At 49.5% G+C, this 27,203-nt stretch overlaps 2 non-coding genes across 2 annotated transcripts; one reads left to right on the top strand and one right to left on the bottom strand.

Annotated features, from left to right (window-relative positions):
• Positions 1-19,415: 19,415 nt before the first annotated feature.
• LOC139257841 (U1 spliceosomal RNA) lies at positions 19,416-19,579 on the bottom strand. Its single transcript, XR_011592325.1, has one exon. It is a non-coding gene; the product is annotated as a U1 spliceosomal RNA (small nuclear RNA).
• A 4,693-nt stretch (positions 19,580-24,272) lies between these two features.
• Positions 24,273-24,459, top strand: LOC139257842 (U2 spliceosomal RNA). The gene has a single exon (XR_011592326.1). It is a non-coding gene; the product is annotated as a U2 spliceosomal RNA (small nuclear RNA).
• Positions 24,460-27,203: the final 2,744 nt, after the last annotated feature.

Here is a 27,203-nt window from a genome sequence, read left to right as displayed (position 1 = left end):
GATACAACAAAGCCTTTAGGGGAATGCACCAAAACATACCCACCTTTGGTTGATGAAGTTTGTCCCTCCTTCCACACTGGATAGTTGTTCTTTTTTCCCCCTCTCTCCAACTCTCTGCAGCAGTATTAAAGGTTGTTGAATTTTCTGCTCTCCTCCTCTCCCTCTGGATGGATGTTGAATTGTAGCAAGCCCCCTCCTCCTCTTCCTGGGCTGGTCTCAGGGCTCACTCCAGGCTTTCCAGGCAGGAGCAACAGCAGGGAGTTCCTTCTCTCACAGCAACAGAGCTCCAAGTGAATAGGCCACGCCTCCAAAGCTCCACCATTGGTCCACAGATTCCCTGAAAATAGCAGGCCAGGTGGATAAGGTTGTTCAGAAGGCATATGGAATGCTTGCCTCTATTGACCGAGGCATAGAATGCAAGAGCAGGGAAGTTATGCTTAAATTGTATAATACTCTGGTTCGGCCACAGCTGGAGTACTGCGGCAGTTCTGGTTGCCGTATTATAGGAAGGACGTGATTGAACTGGAGAGGGTGCAGAGGAGATTTACAAGGATGCTGCCTGGAATGGAGAATCTTAGCTACGAGGACTGATTGGATAGGATTGATTGGATAGGATCAACTGGGACCTTTTCGTGAAGAAAATCCTGCTTGGAACATGTCATGAATTCAACCAGCATTGTAACCCATGTATAAACTGACCTAAGTTGTACACCGTGAGAACAATGACCACTAGGTGGGAGACACTCCTAACCTGGACCTTCAGATATAAAAGGGGAAGCTCCACCCACCTTCATCACTTGAGTGCTAAGGAATAAAGGACAGGTCACAGACTGACCTTCTCTCAAGCATGGGCCTCGTGTGCATTTATACTGTGTAGTAAGGACGTATCAATGGCGACAAGAAACTGGGATTTAGACCACACGAGCAGACGAGAGGTACTGTGTTAAGGAATGGTTGGGACAGAGATGCCGCGATCTTCCAACGAAATATGGAAAGCCTCCTCAAGTCGATTCCAGGGACGGTAGTTTTTCAGGACGACATCCTCATTACGGGTTACGAAACTGAAGAACAACTCGACAACCTGGAGGAGGTGCTACGCAGACTGGACCGGGTAGGTCTGCGACTGAAAAAGGCGAAGTGCGTCTTCCTAGCTCAAGAGGTAGAATTCCTGGGGATGAGGGTAGCAGCAGACGGGATCAGCCCTACTGCATCCAAGACAGAAGCGATCCAGAGAACACCCAGACCAGGTAATACGACGGAGCTGCGTTCGTTCCTGGGGCTCCTGAACTATTTTGGTAACTTTCTTCCCAAATTGAGCACGCTGCTGGAGCCGCTACACGTGCTCCTATGCAAAGGTCGTGAAAGGGTCTGGGGGGACAGCCAGGAAAGGGCTTTTAATAGAGCACGCAATTTATTATGTTCCAACAATCTGTTAACGCTATATGACCCATGTAAGAAACTTGTGTTAACGTGCGATGCGTCGTCCTATGGTGTCGGGTGTGTGTTGCAGCATGTCAATGCCAAGGGTCAGTTACAACCCGTAGCTTATGCTTCCAGGAGTCTGTCCCAGGCAGAAAGGGGCTACGGGATGGTAGAAAAGGAGGCGCTCGCATATGTATATGTGGTAAAGAAAATGCATCAGTACCTGTTTGGCAGGAAATTTGAGGTGGAGACAGATCACAAACCCTTAACGTCCCTTTTGGCCGACAACAAGGCCATAAATGCAAATGCATCGGCCCGCATACAGAGGTGGGCACTCACGTTAGCTGCCTATGACTACACAATTCGGCACAGACCGGGCACCGAAAACTGCGCCGATGCACTCAGCAGGCTCCCACTAGCCACCACTGAGGGGGCTACCGAGCATGGTGCTGAGATGGTCATGGCTTTTGAAGCTTTCGGAAGCGAAGGCTCACCCGTGACAGCCCGTCAGATTAAAGTCTGGACAAATAGAGACCCGCTATTGTCTCTAGTCAAGAAATGTGTCCTGAATGGGGACTGGGCAGCCACATACAGGGCATGCCCTGAGAAATTTAAACCATTTCACAGGCGCAAGGATGAACTCTCGATTCAGGCTGATTGCCTACTGTGGGGAAACCGCGTAGTCATGCCCCAGATGGGCAGAGAGGTGTTCATCAGAGAACTCCACAATGGGCACCCGGGCATTGTCACGATGAAGGCAATTGCCAGGTCACACATTTGGTGGCCAGGGATAGACGCAGATCTGGAACTTCGTGTTCGCAGGTGCAACACGTGTGCCCAGCTGGGCCATGCGCCCAGGGAAGCCCCCCTTAGCCCCTGGCCATGGCCCGCCAAGCCTTGGTCACGCATCCATGTGGACTTCGCATGTCCTTTCATGGGGAAAATGTTTTTGGTTGTAGTAGACGCCTACTCCAAATGGATCGAGTGTGACATTTTAAATTCAAGCACATCCTCTGCCACGGTAGAAAGTCAAACGGGCAATGTTCGCCGCCCACGGTCTGCCGGACATCTTGGTCAGTGACAATGGCCCGTGCTTCAGAAGCACTGAATTCCAGGACTTCATGGCAGGCAATGGAATTAACCATGTTAGAACAGCACCATTCAAGCCGGCCTCAAACGGCCAGGCAGAACGAGCAGTGCAGATAATCCATCAGGGGATGCTCAGATTCCAAGGGGGTTCCCTACAAACCCGCTTATCACGCCTCCTGTTGGCCTATAGATCCCGACCACACTCGCTCACAGGGGTTCCATCCGCAGAGCTACTAATGAAAAGGACGCTCAAAACCCGATTATCCCTTATACACCCCACCATGAAAGAAATTGTCGAGAGCAGGCGCCAGTCACAATATCACTACCATGACAGGAATGCGAGGGCGCGATGTATTGATGTCAATGATCCTGTTTTTGTCCTCAACTATGCTGCAGGGCCCAAATGGCTCGCAGGCACTGTGGTTGCCAAAGAGGGAAATAGGATTCTGGCAGTTAAACTTACCAATGGACAAATCTGCCGCAAACATGTGGATCAAACAAAAAGGAAGTTCAGCAACCCCATAGAAGAAGCAGAGGAAGAACACGATATCGAGTTCACTCCACCACAGGTGACCGAATACCGGACCCAAAGGGAGGAGAGCCCAGTCACTGTGGGCAGTCCGGACAGGCCTGAGGCACTGCAAACAGCAGACACTCTGGCCAGCGCCCAACAACCGGAGCCCCAACTCAGGCGCTCTACAAGGGAACGTAAACCACCAGAGAGACTCAACCTGTGATCCCAATAAGACTTTGTGGGGGAGGTGATGTCATGTATTCAACCAGCATTGTAACCCATGTATAAACTGACCTAAGTTGTACACCGTGAGAACACTGACCACTAGGTGGGAGACAATCCTAACCTGGACCTTCAGGTATAAAAGGGGAAGCTCCACCCACCTTCATCACTTGAGTGCTAAGGAATAAAGGACAGGTCACAGACTGACCTTCTCTCAAGCATGGGCCTGGTGTGTATTTATACTGTGTAGTAAGGACCTATCAGAACATGTGGCATGAAAGTCGGCGACATCTTTGCCTTGCAGGACCTCCCGAAGAGAGGTTACTTTGATGTGACCTTCAGAACCGTCGCCCTCTGCCTGAAGTTCCTGAAGGGACTGAAGGAGACGAGTGAACCGCTGCGCTCAGTGCTGACTTGGGAGCCACTGTTCACCCTACCGTTGCAGAGAAGACGCACTATCACAGTGCAGATGTACAACCCCCACATCCCAGTCATTGATGTGCTGACTTTCCCGCCAGATATGTCGATGGGGCAGGAAACAGCAGCGACCTGAAAGACTTGCACGGGATATGGACCAGCAAGCACCAGATCCAGGTCACCATGAAGGTGGACGCCAGCGGAACCATCCTGCACCCCCCCTCCAGCTTCGCCATCGGAGGAAGTCGGGGCTACATGGGGTACGCTGGCCAGCCCAATGTGTGCCGGACCTGCGGGAAGGCAGGCCATGTGGCGGCAAGCTGCAAAACTCTCATCTGCTGAAACTGCAAGAACGAAGGCCACCAGACAAAGGACTGTAAGGAGACCAAGTGCTGCAACCTCTGTGGTCTGGCTGGACACCTTTACAAAAACTGCCCCAAACGCAACTTCAGCTATGTGCAGGCAGCAAAGAACATTACACCAGAGGAGGAGGAAGCTGAGGAACACAACGCTCCAGAGGAGACCCACACCCTCCCCCCGACCAACGCCCTGGGCAAAGAAGCAACCGCCCTCGTGGACTCGGAACAAGTCGGTGAGGAAGAGAAGCCTGCCATGGCGAGCTGCGAGACACCAGCAGCCAGCAGCGAAGCTCTCCCCCATCGCACCGAGTCCAGGAACGAGAAGACAGCGGACGATGAAGCGGGATGGGAGACCGTCAAGAAAAAGGCCCGCAAGTGTAAGGGGAACAGGCGAGCAAGGGCCCCTGCGGGAACGACAGGGAAGAGGCGGCTAACGTCCACGACAGACAGCAGCGACGGCAGCTCGTCTGATGAGGAAAGGCGCGACAAAGCCCCTCAATACCGCCACCAAAACAAGAGTCAATACGCCAACCCACAGCCACAGGCGACCGGGAGCAGTGAAGTGACCGGCATAGCCTCGCTCCGGGAACCCGGGAGCAGCGAAGCGCTCAGCGCACACGAGCTCCGCAACACCGGGAGCGAAGAAGCGACCAATGCAGACCAGCTCCGGGACAACGGGAGCAGCGAAGTGCCCAGCACACCCCACCTCCGGAATACCGGGAGCGACACAGCGATCGAAGCACACCAGCTCGAGATCGCTGCGACTGATGAAAAGAGGGAACCACCAACACCAGGCGAGGACAGTGCAGAGGACATATCGGACTTTCTGACAACACGACACCAGTCCCCTGGTCGAAACACTCCCACGGCAGAGGACGACCAGTATGCCAGCCCAGGTGAAGTAGACTTTTACAGTGAAAATCTATGTATGCAGGAACCGGCCACTGGGCAGGTCTCCAACGGAAAGGACAGTTTATTTAAAGTGTAAATATTTTGAACTGCAACCTGTAACTTAAACATGGATTTAAAAATAGCATCTATTGACGTGCGTAGCGTAAAATCCACTACACGATGTGTTTCCACCTTGGGGTACCTCGCCAAGGTCAAAGCGGACCTGCTGTTCTTGCAGGAGTGCGGGCTGCCGCACTTCAGCAGTTACCGGCAGTGGTCACGATGGTAGGCCCATGGACCATCCATATGGTCAGGAGGCAACGACAGCCGGTCTTCCGGTCTGGGCATTCTGCTGCGGGGAGGCCACTTCCCCATCACCGAAGTTAAGGAGGTGGTGGGCGGCCGCCTCCTCGTAGCAGACGTAATGTACATAAATTCCCCTCGAAGGCTAATTAACGTGTATGCCTCACCTCTCAGAATCGAGCGGCTGGCCCTCTTCCAACAGCTTCCACTGCTGCTGGCAACGTCCAGGCCGGTCATTCTGGGCGGTGACTTCAAGTGCATCATCGATGCGGCTGGGCGATCCAGCAGAGCCGACAGCAAGCTGGGCACCACGTCCAGACTCCTGATGGACGCGGTAAAAGATGCCAAGCTGTGCGATGTTTTCCGCAACCCTGCAGACGGAGCACCGCTCAGATACACCTGGTCGAGACCAGACGGGTCCGTCCGTTCCAGAATAGACTTCCTGTTTGTGTCCCACACGCTCAAGGTCAGATCCACCGACGTCACGCCGGTGTTCTTCTCTGACCACTGCCTCCTACTGGCCGACTGTCGCCCACAGGAAAACCAGAAAGTTGGCAGAGGGATATGGAAGCTGAACGTGAAACTGTTGCCTCCGGAAAACGTTGAGGAACTCAAGAGGGATTACAAAGGTTGGAGAACCGTAAAACCCCTCTGCGATTCCCCGATGCACTGGTGGGAAACAATCAAGACAAACATCAAGAGGTTCTTCATCCTCAAAGGTGTTCAGGAGGCGAGAGGGAGACAGAGGGAATTGTTCCAACTCCAGAAGAGCATGCAAAACCTGCTCCTGCTGCAGTCGATGGGGGTCGATGTCACGGAGGAACTCGAAGAGGTGAAGGGCCAGCAAGCCTCACTCTTTGCCTCAGAGTCCTCGAAGATCATCTTCCTCTCCAGAGTCTACTCCGTCTAGCAGGATGAGACGTGCTCGCGCTTCTTCTTCCAAAAGGTACACAGGGTGAGCTCTGTGATCACCAGCCTAAAGGAAGAAGACGGTTCTGTGACGCCTTCGCAGCCTGACATGCTGAGGTTTAGCAAATCCTTCTATGCCAGGCTGTATGACGTCAAGCCCACAGACCACGCGGCCTCCCAGTCGTTCCTGTCGTCTATTTCGGAGGTCCTAAATGACAGTGAGCAGGAGAGTCTGGACCACTCGCTAACCCTGGACAAGATGACAAAGACCGTCCGGTCCCTTGCGATGATTAAAACTCCCGGAAGCGACGGCTTACCGGTCGAGTTGTATTCGGCTCTGTGGGACTGGATGGGCCCAGACCAGCTGGAAGTGTACGGGGGTATGCTTCTGGCTGGTAGTATGTCAGAATCAATGAGGAAAGGCATCATCACCCTCATCTACAAGCAGAAGGGGGAGAGGGAGGAAATCAAAAGCTGGCGACCTATTTCGCTGCTCAATGTGGACTACAAGATCCTGTCAAAGGTCATCGCCAACAGGGTCAAGCCTGCTCTTGAGCTGGTGATTCACCCGGACCAGACCTGCGCTGTCCCCGGCAGGAAGCTCTCTGATAGCCTGGCGCTACTCAGGAATACGATCGCCTACGTGCGGGACAGGAGGGTGGACACCTGCTTAATCAGCTTAGACCAGGAGAAGGCCTTTGACAGGATATCGCACACGTACCTGATGGACGTGCTCTCCAAAATGGGGTTTGGGGAGGATATCCACAATTGGATCCAACTGCTCTACAGAGACATCAGTCGTGCAGTTCTAATCAACGGGTGGGAAACTGAAAGCTTTTCGGTCAGATCTGGAGTCAGGCAAGGCTGTCCTCTCTCGTCTCTCTTGTTTGTGTGTTGTATCGAGTCCTTTGCCGGGTCCATCTGGAAGGATGCGGGCATTAGAGGGGTGACGATCCCAGGCAGCAGAGGCGCTCAGGTCAAGACCTCCCTGTACATGGACGACGTAGCCATCTTTTGCTCGGATCCGCAGATTGCTCACAATCTGCGACCAGTTTGAACTTGCCTCGGGTGCAAAGGTCAATCGCAGCAAGAGCAAGGCCATGCTCTTTGGCAACTGGGCCGACCGATCCTTTATTCCCTTCACCGTTAAGCCAGATTACCTGAAGGTGTTGGGAATATGGTTCGGAGTGGACGGGGCGTGCGCCAAAAACTGGGAAGAGCGTATCGCCAAAGTGAAGCAAAAACTGGGATGGTGGAAGCTGCACTTCCTCTCCATGGCAGGAAAGAACCTGGTCATCAGGAGTGAGGTACTCTCGGGGTTGCTGCACGTGGCACAGGTCTGGCCCATCTCACGCTCCTGCGCCGCGGTAGTCACCCGGGCCGTCTTCCACTTTGTCTGGAGGTCCAAAATGGAACGTGTCCGCAGAGACACAATGTATAAATCTCTGGACAGGGGAGGAAAGGATGTTCCGAACGTGGCCCTCATCCTGATGGCCACCTTTGTGTGCGGCTGCATCAAGCTGTGCACAGACTCCCAGTACGCAAACACCAAGTATCACTACGTGCTGAGGTTCTACCTGTCCCCGGTGTTGCGAAGGATGGGCCTGGCCACACTGCCGCGAAACATCCCCACCAGCTGGACCATGCCTGTCCACCTGTCCTTCGTGGAAAAGTTTTTCACAAAAAAAAACTCTGGCCACAAAGCCATAAAACAGTGGTCAGCACGTAAGGTCCTGGACGCCCTACAAAAGAAGGAGAGGGTGGACCCTGTCGGGTGGTTCCCTGAGCAGATTGTCGAACTCGTTTGGCAGAACATCTCATCGCCAGAGCTTTCACACAAGCACAAAGATGTAGCTTGGTTGGCGGTGAGGAGGGCCCTACCCGTCAGAGCGTTCATGCACAGCCAGCGTCTCAGCAACATGGCACGGTGCCCCCGAGTCGGCTGCGGGGCGGACGAGACTGTCACCCACCTCCTTCAGGATTGCGCCTTTGCAAGGCAGGTCTGGAAAGAGATGCAGTGGTTGCTGTCGAGGTTCATCCCGAGCAGCTCTGTAACACAGGACTCTGTGCTCCACAGGCTGTTCCCAGGGACACACACCGAGACAGACATCACCTGCTGCTGGAGGGCCATCAACTCGATGAAAGACGCACTTTGGTCTTGCCGAAACTTGCTGGTCTTCCAGAGCAAGGAGATGTCCACATCTGCGTGTTGCAGACTGGCGCAATCCAAGATCCAGGACTACGTGCTGAGGGACGCACTAAAAATTGGTGCAGTCACCGCAAAGGGAAGGGCCACAGTTTAAAGCCCTTCCGCCACGGTAAACCCAGGGGATGGAATCTGTATAAAACTCCCCTCGGGCTGCAATGGTAAACCTTTTGCATACATAGAGCACCATGATCTGCAAACACCTGTGTAGTGCCATGTATAATGCAAGTTCTGTTGCGTAATGCATGTTGGAAACAAATGTAACTGTACCCTCACTGTGTACCGTATGGTGACACATGTAATGTAACTTGATGAACGGACCACAATGTATCCTGGATTGTATGAATCGTACCTTGAAATATAAAGTAAAGAAATGTATTGAACGGAACTGCAGTCAGCATCCAAATGTAATGTATGGAATTGCTGACCGCATCCAAATGTATTGAACTGCTTTCGAATGTATTGTGCAAATTTTTATATGAATAAATTATATTTTGAAATTTAAAAAAAAAGATTGGATCGGCTGGGTTTGTTTAGCAAGGGCCTTTTTTCATTGGTGGAGGGTCTATTACGAGGGGGCATAGTTTTCAGGTGGTTGGTGGAAGGTTTAGAGGGGATTTGAGGGGTCTTCTTCAAGCAGAGAGTTGTGGGATTCTGGAACTCGCTGCCTGGAAGGGTGGTGGGTGCAAAAACCCTCACCATATTTGAAAGGATGGCCACTTAATGTGCTGTAATCTGCAGGGTTACGGACCTAGAGCTGTTATTTGGGATTAGACTGGATAACCTCTTGTTGGTTGGCGCAGATATGATGGTAAGTACTGCAGGAATCAAATTCGGCCAGGGTGATCTCCTGGACTCGTTTCAATCGCCTGGATGGGTCGGAGAGGAATTTTCCCAGATTCTTTTCCCCAATTGGCCTGGGTTTTATCTGGTTTTTGCCTCTCCCAGGAGATTGCATGACTCCGGTTGGGGTGGAGTGCAGAATATTTCAGTGTAAGGGGTGTCGCAGTTATGTGTGGCGGACTGGTTGGGCTGGGTGCTCTTTACCTTTCTACCATTGTTCATTGTTCATAGGTTTATTATATGTAACCTTCAGTGCTGCTGACCGAGGGCCATGTGGCTCTTTGTCGGCCGGCGCGGACACGATGGGCCGAAATGGCCTCCTTCTGTGCTGTAAATTTCTGTTTTTTGGGGTACTCCAGAGGTAATGGTGCAGGAGTGGGAAGAGAAGCCATTGCAGGAGATTCTCTGTCCACATCTGGACAATTAGGAATTAAACCAGGTGAGGGCAGTCCTGCCCAGCTGGACGATGGAGGAGAGGCATTGGAGGAGGATGGTGTCAGCTGTGGCTCAGTGGGCAGCACACTCACCTGTGAGTCAGAAAGTTGTGGGTTCAAGTCCCACTCCAGGGACTTGACCACAAAAAATCTAGGCTGACAATCCAGTGCAGTACTGAGGGAGCGCTGCACTGTCAGAGGTGCCGTCTTTTGGATGAGATGTTAAACTGAGGCCCCATCTGCCCTCTCAAGTGGAGGTAAAAGATCCCATTGCACTATTTTGAAGAAGAGCAGGCGAGTTATCTCCGGTGTCCTGGACAATATTTATCCCTCAATCAACATCACAAAAAAACAGATTATCAGGTCATTATCACATTGCTGTTTGTGGGAGCTTGCTTTTATGCGAATTGGCTGCCGCATTTCCCACATTACAACAGTGACTACACTCAAAAAAAAACGTCATTGGCAATAAAGCACATTGAGATGTCCGATGGTCGTGAAAGGCACTATATAAATTCAAGTGTTTTTTAAACAGTGGCAGAGGGGTCGAGAATGATGAGAAGGGCTAGTTCACCCGGTCACAGTCACATAGGATGTCATTTGTGACTTTGATAAGGACTGTTTCAGTGATATGGTGGGCCGAAAACCTGATTGGAGGGGTTCAAACATAGAATTGCAGGGAAGCTGGGCATGGATTTGGGAAGTGACAAGACGTTCAACACGTTTGGGGAGGAAAGCGAGATTGCAAAGCCAGAGAGGTCAATGATGAGGTTTTTTCGAGGAGAGGGGTGATGATGGCAGATTTGAAAGGGAGGGGACAGTATCTGAGGAGAGAGAATCGTCAACAATATCGGATAACATTGGTACCAGGAAAGGAAGTTGGGTGCTCAACAATTTGCTTTGAATAGGGTAGAGAGAATAGGGCAGGAGGTGGATCTCACGGTCATGATATATTCGGAGAGGGTATGAGGCAAGGTAGGCGACAGCCGAGAGAAAGTTTTTTTTAATTTCAAAATATACTTTATTCATATAAAACTTTGTACAGTACATTCAAAAGCAGTTCAGTACATTTAGCTGCGGTCAGCAATCCCATACACTACATTTGGGTGCTGACAGCAGTTCCGTTCGATACATTTCCTTGCTTTTCAGTTCAAGTACAATTCGGTCCAATACGGGATACATTGTAGTACATTCAACAAATTACATTACATGTGTCACTATACAGTACACGGAATGGGTGACGGTACATTTACATTTTTCTTTTCAACGTGCATTACGAAACAGATCTTGCATTGTACATGGCACTACATAGGTGTTTACTGATCATGGTGCTCCATGTTCACAAAAAAGAAGTTACAAGTACGGCCCGAGGGGAGTTTTGTACTGATTCCTGCCCCCGGGTTTACCGTGGCAGAAGGGCTTTAAACTGTGGCCCTTCCCCACCGTGCCTTTGCGGTGACTGCACCAATTTTTAGTGCGTCCCTCAGCACGTAATCCTGGATCTTGGATTGCGCCAGTCTGCAACACGCAGACGTGGACATCTCCTTGCTCTGGAAGACCAGCAAGTTTCGGCAAGACCAAAGAGCATCTTTGACCGAGTTGATGGCCCTCCAGCAGCAGGTGATGTCAGTCTCGGTGTGTGTCCCTGGGAACAGCCTGTAGACAACAGAGTCCTGTGTTACAGAACTGCTCGGGATGAACCTCGACAGCAACCACTGCATCTCTTTCCAAACCTGCCTTGCGAAGGCGCAATCCTGAAGGAGATGGGTGACAGTCTCGTCCGCCCCGCAGCTGACTCAGGGGCACCGTGCCGTGCTGCTGAGGCGTCGGCTGTGCATGAACGCTCTGACGGGTAGGGCCCTCCTCACTGCCAACCAAGCTACGTCTTGGTGCTTGTGTGACAGCTCTGGCGATGAGACGTTCTGCCAAACGAGTTCGACAGTCCGCTCAGGGAACAAGCCTAGAGAAAGTTGTGAGGTCAAGGCTGGGCAGGGGGATCATTGTGGAAGTTTGGGTTGAGGTAAGGAGGGAAGAGGTAGATACAGCTAATAAGATGATCTCAGTCCATGAGTTCCTCACACTTGTTGGAGGGGAGGATGGTGGTGAAAGGGCTGAGGGGTTTTAGAAGATAGTTGGTAATGGAGAACATAAGAACATAAGAACATAAGAATTAGGAACAGGAGTAGGCCATCTAGCCCCTCGAGCCTGCTCCGCCATTCAATAAGATCATGGCTGATCTGGTCGTGGACTCAGTTCCACTTACCCGCCCTCTCCCCGTAACCCTTAATTCCCTTATTGCTTAAAAATCTATCTATCTTTGACTTGAAAAGATTCAATGAGCCAGCCTCAACTGCTTCCTTGGGCAGAGAATTTCACAGATTCACAACCCTCTGGGAGAAGAAATTCTTTCTCAACTCGGTTTTAAATTGGCCGTTCCGTATTTTGAGGCTGTGCCCCCTAGTTCTAGTCTCCCCCACCAATGGAAACAACCTCTCTGCCTCTATCTTGTCTATCCCTTTCATGATTTTAAATGTTTCTAGAAGATCACCCCTCATCCTTCTGAACTCCAAGGAGTAAAGACCCAGTCGACTCAATCTATCATCATAAGGTAACCCCCTCACTTCTCGAATCAGCCGAGTGAATCATCTCTGTACCCCTTCCAAAGCTAGTATATCCTTCCTTAAGTAAGGTGACCAAAACTGCATGCAGTACTTCAGGTGCGGCCTTACCAATACCTGAGACAGTTGCAGCAACACCTCCCTGCTTTTGTACTCCATCCCTTTCGCAATGAAGGCCAACATTCCATTTGCCTTCCTGATTACCTGCTGCACCTGCAAACTAACCTTTTGGGATTCATGCACAAGGACCCCCAGGTCCCTCTGCACCACAGCATGTTGTAATTTCTCCCCATTCAAATAATTTACTGTTTTTTTCCCCAAGATGGATGACCTCACACTTTCCGACATTGTATTCCATCTGCCAAACCTTAGCCCATTCGCTTAACCTATCCAAATCTCCTTGCAGCCTCTCTGAGTCCTCTACACAACCCGCTTTCCCACTAATCTTAGTGTCATCTGCAAATTTTGTTGCACTGCACTCTGTCCCCTCTTCTAGGTCATCTATGTATATTGTAAACAGTTGTGATCCCAGCACTGATCCCTGTGGCACACCACTAACCACTGATTTCCAACCGGAAATGGACCCATTTATCCCGACTCTCTGCTTTCTGTTCGCCAGCCAATTCTCTATCCATGCTAATACATTTCCTCTGACTCCGCGTACCTTTATCTTCTGCAGTAACCTTTTGTGTGGCACCTTATCGAATGCCTTTTGGAAATCTAAATACACCACATCCATCGGTACACCTCTATCCACCATGCTCGTTATATCCTCAAAGAATTCCAGTAAGTTAGTTAAACATGATTTCCGTTTCATGAATCCATGCTGCGTCTGCTTGATTGCACTATTCCTATCCAGATGTCCCGCTATTTCTTCCTTAATGATAGTTTCAAGCATTTTCCCCACTACAGATGTTAAACTAACCGGCCTATAGTTACCTGCCTTTTGCCTGCCCCCTTTTTTAAACAGAGGCGTTACATTAGCTGCTCTCCAATCCGCTGGTACCTCCCCAGAGTCCAGAGAATTTTGGTAGAAGAGAAGCCGGGGTTTAACTTTGCATTCCAGGATGATTCTGGGGTAGTGACCAGTTTGGGCACAGGAGAGCGGGACCCAATAGTGCTTTATGTGGCCAGAGCAGGCGATAAATGGCTAAACCAGTTGTGCACCATAAACAGTCAAGTCTGCATCTCTTGGATTTAAGGGAGCGAAGATGAGGGCCGTAACTGGGGGAATGTCCAGGGTGAGAGAGAGGAATGGTTTTAATGGGGACAAGGGCAGCAAAGGTGAGGGTGGGATTAGATATTTTGTGGATTAGAATGGAGGGCCAATGGCTAGACAGTTGGGAATTTGATAGTGCATTGTAAATGACGGGGAGAATTTTTTTCAGGAGTGGACACAGAAGGAAGTGGGGGGTGGGAAGGGGGATGTGAGTGGAGAGCGATACAAGGGAGTGATCAGAGATGGTCTCCAACAGCAGTGGCTCACTGATGACCAACAGGGTTGGGGGCAGTACTGAGACAGGGGGAGGCTGGTGTTAGTAGTGCCCCTGCGTGCGACTACAAATCCTTACCTGCTCCTCTTTACTGTCAATGACTATGAGGTGAGACCGGGTGGAGAAGTAATGCATGTTAGCTGCATTCCAGTCCTTCACAGAGGCCTCCGAAATACTTCCAGCTGGTGGCACAATGTGTACATTGGGAATCTGTAAACACACGACATATAGTTACTCTGTGAAACATAAATTCCACGGCTTGTTCATTTCATTCCCCGTTATTACACGGGAGAAAGCAGTGTGCTGTGCAGCTCGGTGGTATCGCTGGTGTCCTAAACTCACTCAGGTTTCTCAATAGAAAACGATCCCCTCTAACCCCACACAGAGGGTGATGATGTCATCGTGGCACTGACACCGCACGAACCCAACTTCCGCCCCTAAGTTACTGTCACTGCCGCGTATCCAGCCCTCAGGTGTTGTCACTGCTCCCATTTTGATCGACTTCCGGATCCATGGAAAAAAAAAGAGCCGAATGTCGTTCAAGAGGCGACCTGACCCGCAGCTGTGGTAAAAACCATGGAAACGGGCCCCGTTTCGGGCAGGGGGCAATTTCTACCCCTTAGGGTGCTACCCACTGAGCCACAGCTGACACTAGAGGGCGACATGGAACATTCAGGGGGCAAAATTGCCCCTATTTGAGAGACCCATCAGCACCTCCGGGGGGTGCTAACGCGGCAGAAGAAACCGCCCGGGAGTTTGCGGAGGTGCTGCCCCTCACCGTCCCGTGCCGACCTCAATGCCCCGCGGGGGAAATTGCCTCACAGGCCCCGGGGTTGGTGCGAACGGCTTCGCTCTCGAGGCCATACCTAAAGGGGAGGGTGTCAGCGCCCCACATCGCCATCTTTACTGGTTTGCCGACTCTCGGTTTGGGTGCCGGGCTACAGGCCCAGTCCCATGCTGCCCTGGTGGCCAAGTGGAGGACATCAGAAGCCTTGCAGAGTGCGCAGCGTCCTCCCCTTTAAGCGAAGGGGAATGGCGTTGAATCATGTCAGTGCTACGCGGAGCATTCATGTAGCAATTCACTTGCCGCCCCAGTAGCGCCCCACCAACTGCCCCTAATGGAAGTGGAGTGGCGAGATTGTGCCTCACTTCCTTTGAGGAACGGGAAGCCCAATTCAATGACAGGAGTGGGATTTATGTGCCAGGCACAGAAAGTCCCAGCTCCAGCTGGTTACCGCCCCCAATCGGGGCACAGGGCAATTTCACAAGTGACTGTCACAATGTGGAACACCAGGAACAAGTGAATGTTACAATGTGGAACACCAGGAACAAGGGAATGTCACAATGTGGAACACCAGGAACAAGGGAATGTCACAATGTGGAACACCAGGAACAAGGGAATGTCACAATGTGGAACTACAGGCACAAGTGAATGTCACAATGTGGAATACCAGGAACAAGGGAATGTCACAATGTGGAACACCAGGAACAAGGGAATGTCACAACGTGGAACACCAGGAACAAGGGAATGTCACAATGTGGAACAACGGAATGTTTAAGCCAATAGGGGAGCACCTTGTATGGGTCTTCGAATGAAGAAACCGTCAAGCACTTTGGTATCAAAAATTATTGGTTTATTCTTCTGTTTGTGAATAAATTCATCAGCTTTTGCACATTTGAAAGTTGTTTTCTTTCGTGGATTGTCAGAATGTCGCTGATAGCGGGCGGCTGAATGGGTTCTCTGTTCTTTAATGAAGGGAGCAGATTACATCGGACTTGCAGCACAGAAAAAGGCTATTCGGCCCAACCAGTCCATGCCGCAGTTTATACTCCACTTGAGCCTCCTCCCATCTTTCCTCATCTAACTCTCAGCATAACCCTCTGTTCCCTTCTCCCTCATACGCTTATCTTGCCTCCCCTTAAATGCATCGATACTATTCACCTCAACTACTCCCGATAGTAGCGAGTTCCACATTCTCGCCCCTCTCTGGGTAGAGAAGTTTCTTCTGAACTCCCTATTTGATTTCTTGGTAACTATCGTGTATTGATGGCCTCAAGTTTTGTTCCTACCCACAAGTGGAAACATTCCCTCTGTGTCCACTCTATCAAAACCTTTCATAATTGTAAAGACCTCTATTAGGTCACCCGTCAGCCTTCTCCTTTCAAGAGAAAACAGACCCAGCCTGTTCATCCTTTCCTCATGGGTATAACCTCGCATTTCTGGTATCATCCTTGTGAAGTTAGGTAGTTACTGCTTCAGCAAGCCACAATCTGGCATGGAGCAAGATCTCCTCAAACAGTAACGTACCTATTCCCTGCCTGACTAAATTCTCATTGGGTTTCACATGACTGAAAGGCAGCAAAATAAAACAATGAATTGCCCATTGAATTTGCTGACACTCAAAAAAAACTTGCTGGTTAAATATTTTTTTTAAATGTACAGAACGACGACAAATGAATGATTTGGATGTAAATGTCGGGGACATGATAAAGAAATTTGCAGATGATACAAGAATTGACCATGTGGTTGACATTGAGGAGGAAAGCTTTAGACTGCAGGAAGATATCGATGAACTGGTCATTTGGGCAGAAAAGTGGCAAATGGAATTCAACCCAGAAAAGTGAGGCAATGCATTTGGGGAGCGTTAACAAGGCAAGGGAATACACAATACATGGGGGGGATACTGAGTGGTGTGGAGGAAGAGAGGGACCTTGGAGTATATGTCCACAGATCCTTAAATGTAGCCGGACAGGTCGATAAGGTAGTTATAAAGGCATTTGGAATGCTTTGCTTTATTAGCTGAGACACAGAATACAAGAGCAGGGAAGTTATGCTAGAACTGTTTACAACACTAGTTAGGCCACAGCTTGAGTACTACATGCAGTTCTGGTCACCGCATTACAGGAAGGATGGAATTGCACTGGAAAGTGTGCAGAGGAGATTTACGAGGATGTTGCCAGGACTGGAAAACTTTAGCTATGAGGAAAGATTGGATAGGCTGGAGTTGTTTTCCTTGGAACAGAGGAGGTTGAGGGGAGATTTAATTGAGGTGTATAAAATTATGAGGGGCCTAGATGGAGTGGATAGGAAGGACCTATTTCCCTTGGCGGAGGGGGTCAATAACCAGGGGGCATAGATTTAAAGTAGTTGGACACGCGGGGAGATGAGGGAACATTTCCTCACCCAGAAGGCAGTGGGGGTCTGGAACTCACTGCCTGAAAGGGTGATAGAGACAGAAACCCTTATCACATTTAAAAAGTACTTGGGTGTGCACTTGAAGAGTCGTAACCTACAGGGCTACGGACCTAGTGCTGGAAGGTGGGATTAGGCTGGAGAGCTCTTTTTCAATCGGCGCATACACGATGGGCCGAATGGCCTCCTGTGTCGTAATTTTTCTATGATTCGAGGAAATTGCACAACTCGAGCTGATGTGTCAGGACATTTTACAGTTAAAGTCACAGTCGCTTGTCGGAACATACATTTTAACCTAGTGGAAAAAATATCTTCTACTTTTGGTACATTGTAAGAAAGAAAGACTTGCATTTATAGAGCGATTTTCTTGATCACCCGGGATGGCGGGACTGACATATCAAGAAAGACTGGATCAACTGGGCTTGTATTCACTGGAGTTCAGAAGAATGAGAGGGATCTCATCGAAACGTTTAAAATTCTGACGGCTTCAGACAGGTTAGATGCAAGAAGAATGTTCCCAATGTTGGGGAAGTCCAGAACCAGGGGTCACAGTCTAAGGATAAAGGGTAAGCCATTTAGGACCGAGATGAGGAGGTTAACAACTCTCTGAGTGAAGAAGTTTCTCCTCATCTCAGTCCTAAATGGCCTACCTCTTATCCTAAGACTGTGTCCCCTGGTTCTGGATTTCCCCAACATCGGGAACAATCTACCCGCATCTAACCTGTCCCGTCCCGTCAGAATCTTGTATGTTTCTATGAGATCCATTCTCATCCTTCTAAGCTCCAATGTATAAAGGCCCAGTCGATCCAGTGTCTCCTCATATGTCAGTCCTGCCATCCCGGGAATCAGTCTGGTGAATCTTCGCTGCACTCCCTCAATAGCAAGAATGTCCTTCCTCAGATTAGGAGACCAAAACTGAACACAATATTCCAGGTGAGGCCTCGCCAAGGCCCTGTACAACTGCAGTAAGACCTCCCTGCTCCTATACTCAAATCCCCTAGCTATGAAGGCCAACATACCATTTGCCTTCTTTACCGCATGCTGCACCTGTTTACCAACCTTCAATGACGAAAGAACCATGACACCCAGGTCTCGTTGCACCTCCCTTTTTCCTAATCTGTCACCATTCAGATAATATTCTGCCTTCGTGTTTTTGCCCCCAAAGTGGATAACCTCACATTTATCCACATTATACTGCATCTGCCATGCATTTGCCCACTCACCCAACCTGTCCAAGTCACCCTGCAGCCTGTTAGCGTCCCCCTCACAGCTCACACCGCCACCCAGTTTAGTGTCATCTGCAAACTTGTAGATATTACACTCAATTCCTTCATCCAAATCATTAATGTATATTGTAAAGAGCTGGGGTCCCAGCACTGAGCCCTGCGGCACCCCACTAGTCACTGCCTGCCATTCTGAAAAGGACCAGTTTATCCCGACTCTCTGCCAACCAGTTCTCTATCCACGTCAGTATATTACCCCCAATACCACGTGCTTTGATTTTACACACCAATGGGACCTTGTCAAAAGCCTTTTGAAAGTCCAAATACACCACATCCACTGGTTCTCCCTTGTCCACTCTACTCGTTACATCCTCAAAAAATTCCATAAGATTTGTCAAGCATGATTTCCCTTTCCTAAATCCGTGCTGACTTGGACCGATCCTGTCACTGCTTTCCAAATGCGCTGCTATTTCATCCTGAATAAATGATTGCAACATTTTCCCCAGCACTGATGTCAGGCTAACCGGTCTATAATGACCCACTTTGTCTCTCCCTCCCTCCCTTTTTATACCGCAGTGTGAGCTGGCCCCGTGCTGTCCCTGGGCCCCTGTCCCCGAACTCAGGCCTCTCCTGGTCCCCGATCACGTCCCTCCACAGTCTCTTACCGCCCCTTCGCCCCGACCTCGTCGCTCCTGCTGTGTGTGCCCACGCGCCAATCAGCGAGCTGATCCAAAATAAGTGTGCTAAGATCGCGACAGATGAATTGAAAGAGATTTGTGGGTTGGAGTTGATTTAATGCTGAAAATGCCCAAGCAATTTGTCCAAAGTAGCAGTGAAGAAAGTTGAATGAACTATGTGGCTAAAGCAAGTGAAAGTGCGTGATGCTGACAGTGCGTGATGTTCTGCTGAGACCACAGCTTCCGTACTGTGTCGAATTGTGGTCCCCGAGATCCAAGGGAGACATTTGAGGCAGTGAAATGTGATTTCTTGAAGCTGCAGACTGAAATATTGTCCCCCTGTATTGCTCACGAGTTGTCCGTCGCCCCCTGTTGGATTGTCGATGCATGATGATAGGCAGTTGGTCGGCTTGGACTCCGAGAGTTTTGTGATAACCTGTTCTGTAAATGCTTTGCAGGGTTCGTGGCCATTTTTATCAGTGCCTGTGTTGGAAATAAAGTATAGTTGCTGGAATTGAATTAGGTTGAGATTGCTGAATAAATATTGAAGTTACAAATGCATATATTGCCAATTCTGATATTAATTGTAAAGCCAGGGGAGAGCGGGGAGAGCGCGAACGCAGTCCCCCACTACCACAAATTTTGCAGTCGAGTATCCCGCATTTGGGGACATCGCAGGCGTCAGCACACCCGAAGTGCAATGGGTTAGCCTCGTCCTGGGAGAACCACCTTCTTGATCATGGTTACTCCCCTGCCAGGTAAGTATGCTTAATTTTCGCACACAACTGCCTCCCGACATCATCCGCTGCCTCTTAACGTCTCAACGACTCATGTATAAAAAATCACAATGTCCCTTTTCACAAAGTGCTGCTGCTTTGACATATCCATTCTGCTAAAATATTGCAATGTCTAATGATATATGCCTTGTGAAAACACTGCAGTAACACAGAAGATACCGTCCTTATTTGCATATTGCCCTTAAAAGGAAATCAAAGCTCCCTCAGTCACATGCCTTCGGGCCAGGGAAAGTTTTCCGCAAATATAATCGCGATGTATATTTATTGCCTGTGAAGTAAATGTTTGTCAAATCTTCATGTGAAAACTAATTCAGAATCTGACGTGTTTGAAAAAGCAATGTTCCAGTTTTGCACAGGGGAAGATCAATAGGGAGGTGTGAGCTTGTGGCCGGGAGTCTTCGTCACAACAACAGCAACAACAAAAACTTGCATTTATATAGCGCCTTGAACGCAGTGAAACGTCCCAAGGCATTTTTTAAAATTTCAAAATATACTTTATTCATAAAACAATCTGTACAGTACATTCAATGGCATTTCAGTACATTTCGCTGCGGTCAGCAATCCCATACAATACATCTGGATGCTGACGGCAGTTCCGTTCGTTACATTTCTTGTTTTTCAGTTCCAGTGCAATTCGGTCCAATAAACGGGATACATTGTGGTACATTCACACAAATTACGTTTCATGTGTCACAATACAGTGCCCGGAATGGGTGACGGTACATTTACATTTTTCTTTTCAAACATGCATTTCGTAACACACCTTGCATTGTACATGGCACGACATTGGTGTTTGCAGATTTGGTGCTCCATGTACACAAAAAGTAAATTACAAGTACAGCCCGAGGGGGGTTTGTACTGATTCCATCCCTTGGGTTTACCGTGGCGGAAGGGCTTTAAACTGTGGCCCTTCCCCACCGTGCCTTTGCGGCGACTGCACCAATTTTCAGTGCGTCTCTCAGCACGTATTCCTGGATCTTGGATTGCGCCAGTCTGCAACACGCAGACATGGACATCTCCTTGCTCTGGAAAACCAGCAAGTTTCGGCAAGACCAAAGAGCGTCTTTGACCGAGTTGATGGCCCTCCAGCAGCAGGTGATGTCTGTCTCGGTGTGTGTCCCTGGGAACAGCCCGGAGAGCACAGAGTCCTGTGTTACGGAGCTGCTCGGGATGAACCTCGACAGCAACCACTGCATCTCTTTCCAGACCTGCGTCGCAAAGGCGCAATCCTGAAGGAGGTGGGTGACAGTCTCGTCCGCCCCGCAGCCGGCCAGGGGGCACCGTGCCGTGCTGCTGAGACATGAACGCTCTGACGGGTAGGGCCCTCCTCACCGCCAACCAAGCTACGTCTTGGTGCTTGTGTGAAAGCTCTGGCGATGAGACGTTCTGCCAAACAAGTTCGACAGTCCGCTCAGGGAACCACCCGACAGGGTCCACCCTCTCCTTCTTTTGTAGGTTACGACTCTTCAAGTGCACACCCAAATACTTTTTAAATGTGATAAGGGTTTCTGTCTCTATCACCCTTTCAGGCAGTGAGTTCCAGACCTTCACTACCTTCTGGGTGAAGAAATGTTTCCTCATCTCCCCGCGAATCCAACTACTTTAAATCTATGCCCCCTGGTTATTGACCCCCTCCGCCAAGGGAAAGAGGTCCTTCCTATCCACTCTATCTAGGTCCCTCATAATTTTAAACACCTCAATTAATTCTCCCCTCAACCTCCTCTGTTCCAAGGAAAACAACTCCAGCCTATCCAATCTTTCCTCATAGCTAAAGTTTTCCAGTCCTGGCAACATCCTCGTAAATCTCCTCTGCACACTTTCTAGTGCAATTCCATCCTTCCTGTAATGTGGTGACCAGAACTGCATGTAGTACTCAAGCTGTGGCCTAACTAGTGTTGTAAACAGTTCTAGCATAACTTCCCTGCTCTTGTATTCTATCTCTCGGCTAATAAAGCAAAGCATTCCATATGCCTTTATAACTACCTTATCGACCTGTCCGGCTACATTTAAGGATCTGTGGACATATACTCCAAGGTCCCTCTCTTCCTCCACACCACTCAGTATCCCCCCCATGTATTGTGTATTCCCTTGCCTTGTTAACGCTCCCCAAATGCATTGCCTCACTTTTCTGGGTTGAATTCCATTTGCCACTTTTCTGCCCAAATGACCAGTTCATCGATATCTTCCTGCAGTCTAAAGCTTTCCTCCTCAATGTCAACCACATGGTCAATTCTTGTATCATCTGCAAATTTCTTTATCATGTCCCCGACATTTACATCCAAATCATTCATTTGTCGTCGTTCTGTACATTTAAAAAAAAATTTAACCAGCAAGTTTTTTTGAGTGTCAGCAAATTCAACGGGCAATTCATTGTTTTATTTTGCTGCCTTTCAGTCATGTGAAACCCAATGAGAATTTAGTCAGGCAGGGAATAGGTACGTTACTGTTTGAGGAGATCTTGCTCCATGCCAGATTGTGGCTTGCTGAAGCAGTAACTACCTAACTTTACAAGGATGATACCAGAAATGCGAGGTTATACCCATGAGGAAAGGATGAACAGTCTGGGTCTGTTTTCTCTTGAAAGGAGAAGGCTGAGGGGTGACCTAATAGAGGTCTTTACAATTATGAAAGGTTTTGATAGAGTGGACACAGAGGGAATGTTTCCACTTGTGGGTAGGAACAAAACTTGAGGCCATCAATACACGATAGTTACCAAGAAATCAAATCGGGAGTTCAGAAGAAACTTCTCTACCCAGAGAGGGGTGAGAATGTGGAACTCGCTACTATAGGGAGTAGTTGAGGTGAATAGTATCGATGCATTTAAGGGGAGGCAAGATAAGCGTATGAGGGAGAAGGGAACAGAGGGTTATGCTGAGAGTTAGATGAGGAAAGATAGGAGGAGGCTCAAGTGGAGTATAAACTACGGCATGGACTGGTTGAGCCGAATAGCCTTTTTCTGTGCTGTAAGTCCGATGTAATCTGCTCCCTTCGTTAAAGAACAGAGAACCCATTCAGCCGCCCGCTATCAGTGACATTCTGACAATCCACGAAAGAAAACAACTTTCAAATGTGCAAAAGCTGATGAATTTATTTACAAACAGAAGAATAAACCAACAATTTTTGATACCAAAGTGCTTGAGGGTTTCTTCATTCGAAGACCCATACAAGGTGCTCCCCTATTGGCTTAAACATTCCCTTGTTCCACATTGTGACATTCCCTTGTTCCTGGTGTTCCACATTGTGACATTCCCTTGTTCCTGGTGTTCCACATTGTGACATTCCCTTGTTCCTGGTGTTCCACATTGTGACATTCCCTTGTTCCTGGTGTTCCACATTGTGACATTCACTTGTTCCTGGTGTTCCACATTGTGACAGTCACTTGTGAAATTGCCCTCTGCCCCGATTGGGGGCGGTAACCAGCTGGAGCTGGGACTTTCTGTGCCTGGCACATAAATCCCACTCCTGTCATTGAATTGGGCTTCCCGTTCCTCAAAGGAAGTGAGGCACAATCTCGCCAGTCCACTTCCATTAGGGGCAGTTGGTGGGGTGCTACTGGGGCGGCGAGTGAATTGCTACGTGAATGCTCCGCGTAGCACTGACATGAATCAACGCCATTCCCCTTCGCTTAAAGGGGAGGACGCTGCGCACTCTGCAAGGCTTCTGATGTCCTCCACTAGGCCACCAGGGCAGCATGGGACTGGGCCTGTAGCCCGGCACCCAAACCGAGAGTCGGCAAACCAGTAAAGATGGCGGTGTGGGGCGCTGACACCCTCCCCTTTAGGTATGGCCTCGAGAGCGAAGCCGTTCGCACCAACCCCGGGGCCTGTGAGGCAATTTCCCCCGCGGGGCATTGAGGTCGGCACGGGACGGTGAGGGGCAGCACCTCCGCAAACTCCCGGGCGGTTTCTTCTGCCGCGTTAGCACCCCCCGGAGGTGCTAATGGGTCTCTCAAATAGGGGCAATTTTGCCCCCTGAATGTTCCATATCGCCCTCTAGTGTCAGCTGTGGCTCAGTGGGTAGCACCCTAAAGGATAGAAATTGCCCCCTGCCCGAAACGGGGCCCGTTTCCATAGTTTTTACCACAGCTGCGGGTCAGGTCGCCTCTTGAACGACATTCGGCTCTTTTTTTTTCCATGGATCCGGAAGTCGATCAAAATGGGAGCAGTGACAACACCTGAGGGGTGGATACGCGGCAGTGACAGTAACTTAGGGGCGGAAGTTGGTTCGAGCGATGTCAGTGCCACGATGACATCATCACCCTCTGTGTGGGGTTAGAGGGGATCGTTTTCTATTGAGAAACCTGAGTGAGTTTAGGACACCAGCGATACCACCGAGCTGCACAGCACACTGCTTTCTCCCGTGTAATAATGGGGAATGAAATGAACAAGCCGTGGAATTGATGTTTCACAGAGTAACTATTTGTAGTGTGTTTACAGATTCCCAATGTACACATTGTGCCACCGGCTGGAAGTATTTCGCAGGCATCTGTGAAGGACTGGAATGCAGCTAACATGCACTACTTCTCCACCTGGTCTCACCTCATAGTCATTGACAGTAAAGAGGAGCAGGTAAGGATTTGTAGTCGCACGCAGGGGCACTACCAACACCAGCCTCCCCCTGTCTCAGTACTGTCCCCAACCCTGTTGGTCATCAGTGAGCCACATCGCTTCTCGGCCTTTTGGCTAAGATCATGCGTAACTGACCTGACAGGGGAGTAGCCACCATGACCTCCGGTGGTTCTCCCTGGATCAGGAAGGTATATGCTTGCTTTTTTGGAAACAGGAGGTGGGTGGGGTGACTTGACCCATCCACCTCCACCACCTCCACGGAGGTGTGTGGGGGACCTGACCCATCCACCTCCATGGCACGAACCTGGTATTGCAGTACTTCCAGGAACGGTGCAGTGACTCTAGGCCTTTTGGCTAAGAGCATTGGCGCAGAGTGATCCTTGGCATGTGCAAGGTGACCTCTGGCGTTTGTGATTTGACAAAGAATTGGAATGATTGGCCACGAATTTCAAAAAAAAAATAAATCAGTGAGCCACTGCTGTTGGAGACCATCTCTGATCACTCCCTTGTATCGCTCTCCACTCACATCCCCCTTCCCACCCCTCACTTCCTTCTGTGTCCACCCCTGAAAAAAATTCTCCCCGTCATTTACAATGCACTATCAAATTCCCAACTGTCTAGCTATTGGCCCTCCATTCTAATCCACAAAATATCTAATCCCACCCTCACCTTTGCTGCCCTTGTCCCCATTAAAACCATTACTCTCTCTCACCCTGGACATTCCCCCAGTTACGGCCCTCATCTTCGCTCCCTTAAATCCAAGAGATGCAGACTTGACTGTTTATGGTGCACAACTGGTTTAGCCATTTATCGCCTGCTCTGGCCACATAAAGCACTATTGGGTCCCGCTCTCCTGTGCCCAAACTGGTCACTACCCCAGAATCATCCTGGAATGCAAAGTTAAACCCCGGCTTCTCTTCTACCAAAATTCTCTGGACTCTGGGGAGGTACCAGCAGATTGGAGAGCAGCTAATGTAACGCCTCTGTTTAAAAAAGGGGGCAGGCAAAAGGCAGGCAACTATAGGCCGGTTAGTTTAACATCTGTAGTGGGGAAAATGCTTGAAACTATCATTAAGGAAGAAATAGCGGGACATCTGGATCGGAATAGTGCAATCAAGCAGACGCAGCATGGATTCATGAAAGGGAAATCATGTTTAACTAACTTACTGGAATTCTTTGAGGATATAACGAGCATGGTGGATAGAGGTGTACCGATGGATGTGGTGTATTTAGATTTCCAAAAGGCATTCGATAAGGTGCCACGCAAAAGGTTACTGCAGAAGATAAAGGTACGCGGAGTCAGAGAAAATGTATTAGCATGGATAGAGAATTGGCTGGCGAACAGAAAGCAGAGAGTCGGGATAAATGGGTCCTTTTCCGGTTGGAAATCAGTGGTTAGTGGTGTGCCACAGGGATCAGTGCTGGGACCACAACTGTTTACAATATACATAGATGACCTAGAAGAGGGGACAGAGTGTAGTGCAACAAAATTTGCAGATGACACTAAGATTAGTGGGAAAGTGGGTTGTGTAGAGGACTCAGAGAGGCTGCAAGGAGATTTGGATAGGTTAAGCGAATGGGCTAAGGTTTGGCAGATGGAATACAATGTCGGAAAGTGTGAGGTCATCCATCTTGGGGAAAAAAACAGTAAAAGGGAATATTATTTGAATGGGGAGAAATTACACCATGCTGTGGTGCAGAGGGACCTGGGGGTCCTTGTGCATGAATCCCAAAAGGTTAGTTTGCAGGTGCAGCAGGTAATCAGGAAGGCAAATGGAATGTTGGCCTTCATTGCGAAAGGGATGGAGTACAAAAGCAGGGAGGTGTTGCTGCAACTGTCTCAGGTATTGGTAAGGCCGCACCTGGAGTACTGCGTGCAGTTTTGGTCACCTTACTTAAGGAAGGATATACTAGCTTTGGAAGGGGTACAGAGAAGATTCACTAGGCTGATTTGAGAAGTGAGGGGGTTACCTTATGATGATAGATTGAGTAGACTGGGTCTTTACTCCTTGGAGTTCAGAAGGATGAGGGGTGATCTTCTAGAAACATTTAAAATCATGAAAGGGATAGACAAGATAGAGGCAGAGAGGTTGTTTCCATTGGTGGGGGAGACTAGAACTAGGGGGCACAGCCTCAAAATATGGAACGGCCAATTTAAAACCGAGTTGAGAAAGAATTTCTTCTCCCAGAGGGTTGTGAATCTGTGGAATTCTCTGCCCAAGGAAGCAGTTGAGGCTGGCTCATTGAATCTTTTCAAGTCAAAGATAGATAGATTTTTAAGCAATAAGTGAATTAAGGGTTACGGGGAGCGGGCGGGTAAGTGGAGCTGAGTCCACGACCAGATCAGCCATGATCTTATTGAATGGCGGAGCAGGCTCGAGGGGCTAGATGGCCTACTCCTGTTTCTAATTCTTATGTTCTTTTGTTCTTATGTTCTCCATTACCAACTATCTTCTAAAACCCCTCAGCCCTTTCACCACCACCCTCCCCTCCAACAAGTGTGAGGAACTCATGGACTGAGATCATCTTATTAGCTGTATCTACCTCTTCCCGACTTACCTCAACCCAAACTTCCACAATGTTCCCCCTGCCCAGCCTTGACCTCACAACTTTCTCCAGGCTGGTTCCCTGAGCGGACTGTCGAACTCGTTTGGCAGAACGTCTCATCGCCAGAGCTGTCACACAAGCACCAAGACATAGCTTGGTTGGCGGTGAGGAGGGCCCTACCCGTCAGAGCGTTCATGCACAGCCGACATCTCAGCAGCACGGCACGGTGCCCCCGAGTCGGCTGCGGGGCGGACGAGACTGTCACCCATCTCCTTCAGGATTGCGCCTTCGCAAGGCAGGTTTGGAAAGAGATGCAGTGATTGCTGTCGAGGTTCATCCCGAGCAGCTCCGTAACACAGGACTCTGTGCTCTACGGGCTGTTCCCAGGGACACACACCGAGACTGACATCACCTGCTGCTGGAGGGCCATCAACTCGGTCAAAGACGCTCTTTGGTCTTGCCGAAACTTGCTGGTCTT

Source organism: Pristiophorus japonicus, unplaced genomic scaffold (genome assembly GCF_044704955.1).
Source record: "Pristiophorus japonicus isolate sPriJap1 unplaced genomic scaffold, sPriJap1.hap1 HAP1_SCAFFOLD_915, whole genome shotgun sequence".
NCBI classification, from domain to species: Eukaryota; Metazoa; Chordata; class Chondrichthyes; family Pristiophoridae; genus Pristiophorus; species Pristiophorus japonicus.
This window is presented reverse-complemented; position numbering and strand designations above follow the sequence as displayed.